This window comes from Cebus imitator, unplaced genomic scaffold (genome assembly GCF_001604975.1).
Source record: "Cebus imitator isolate Cc_AM_T3 unplaced genomic scaffold, Cebus_imitator-1.0 Scaffold266, whole genome shotgun sequence".
Taxonomy (NCBI): domain Eukaryota; kingdom Metazoa; phylum Chordata; class Mammalia; order Primates; family Cebidae; genus Cebus; species Cebus imitator.
In genome coordinates this window covers 2,588,774-2,590,839 of record NW_016107581.1, presented here as the reverse complement: position 1 = coordinate 2,590,839, position 2,066 = coordinate 2,588,774, and the positions used below count along the sequence as shown (strand labels likewise).

At 40.9% G+C, this 2,066-nt stretch overlaps 1 protein-coding gene across 8 annotated transcripts in view; it reads right to left on the bottom strand.

Annotated features, from left to right (window-relative positions):
* TRPM4 (transient receptor potential cation channel subfamily M member 4) overlaps positions 1-2,066 on the bottom strand; it is a 53,789-nt gene that overhangs the window by 9,827 nt on the left and 41,896 nt on the right. The window lies entirely within an intron of this gene.

Here is a 2,066-nt window from a genome sequence, read left to right as displayed (position 1 = left end):
AAAAAAAAAAAAAGTGAAAGTGAAAAGACTCAAAGCCACAAACTTCAAGAAGAGATGAAGATATTAAGACTAACAAAACTACCAGGGATTAGGATCCAGAGTATAAGGAGAACAGTGACACATACATATATAATATTATCATATATAAATATATATGATTATATATATGTATATTATATATAATCAATGAACCCCAATTTTAAAAATTGGGGTGCAAAGAAGACAACTGAAACAAGTACATGTGGCCTTTAAGCTTAGGAAGAGATGTCCTGCCTACCTGGAAGTCAAGAATGCATAAATTAAAACAAGGAGAGGTCATGTTTACCCATTAAATTGGCCAATTTGTTTTCAGTTCAATTGAAAGCTACATTTTTAGAGTGAAAGTATCAGGCATTGTCGAGCATGTCCTCTAGGGGGCACTCTCTCGCCCTGATGGTGGGCGTGGAAATGGGTGAAGCTACTTAGTAGGAAATCTTATCATGTCAAGAATATATGTACCCTTTGACCCAGGAACTTTACATCTGGGATGTAAACTTTTATTATTCTGGAATAATAATCATATAAACAGGGCTGGGCACAGCGGCTAAAGCCTGTAATCCCAGCACTTTGGGAAGCCAAGGAGGAGGTATTGCTGGAGCCCAGGAAATTGAGACCAGCCCGGGCAACACAGTGAGACGCCATCTCTATTTAAAACAAAAAAAGAAGAAAGACTATAGCAAGTCCATTTGATTTAAGAAAAAAAAAAAGAAGAAGAAGAAGAAAGACAGAAATAACCTAATAACCTAAGTGTCCATCTAGAGGGAATTGGCAAAATAAAGGATGATTCATCCATTCAATTCTGATGATGATTAGACATTTCTCCCTTGTAAGCTGAGATCTCTCCATTTTTCTCATGTAATACTGCTTATTTCACCTCGAAAGTGCTGGGCTTGATAAACTGTCCAAAATATCGCTGGCAATCCTAGAGCATAGTAGCAAATGGCCTTAGCCCTTTCATCTCAAAAGTCACTTTGTACAAAATTCAACAAAAGATAAATGGAACTATTAGTGTTCTGTAAAACTCTCACATCTTGCTCCCTGCTTAAAGAAATTATTTATGTTGAATCACTTTGTAACACAGCTTAGAGGAAGCCTGCCTCTCAGCGCGTCTACTAAGAAAAGCTTCAGCTGGGGGTCATCACTGTCCACCATTCAGGACACGTCAGGTCCCTTGTAAAGAGTCACCAGGTTGTTGGCTCAGCACCGGTGGCCCACACCTGTAATCCCAGCACTTTCAGAGGCAAAGGCAGGTGGATCACTTGAGGCCAGGAGTTCGAGATCAAACTGGTCAATAGGCCAAAACCTCATCTTTACCAAAAAAAATATATATATACAAAAAAAAAAAAAATCAGTTCAGTGTAGTGGTGCATGCCTGTAATCCCAGCTACTCAGGAGGCTGAGGCAGGAGAATCGCTCGAACCCAGGAGGTGGAGGTTGCGGTGAGCCAAGATCGTCCCATTGTACTCCAGCCTGGGCAATGCAGCAAAACTCTATCTCAAGAAAAAAACAAAGAAAGAAAACAAAAACAAACAAAAACCAGTCACCAGGTTGTGTCCACAGAGTTTTCTGATTGCTCTCCTCAAATGGAGGAGTGTCCTCGTAGCTGGGAGGGAGGGAGGGAGTGGGGAGAGGGCAAGAGAGAAAGAAAAAGAAAGAAAGGAAGAAAGGGAGGGAGGGAGGAGACCCCATCAGCAGAGAACTGGAACCAAAGCAGTAATTACCTGATCATAACTTTATATTAGCCTGGGCAACATGGCAGCCTCTATCTCTCCAAAAAATGCAAAAATTAGCCAGCTGTGGTGCCCTGCGCCTGTAGTCCCAGCTACTCCGGAGGCTGAGGTGAGAGGATCGCTTGAGCCCGGGAGGAAGTGTGTGCAGTGAGCCAAGATCACACCACTGCACTCCAGCCTGGGCAACAGAGCTGAGATCCTGTCTCAAAAAATAAAAAGAACAAATAAATTTTAAAACCTTTTTAGATTAACTTTTTTTTTTTTTTTTTTTTTATTTCTTTTTTTTTTTTGGGACTG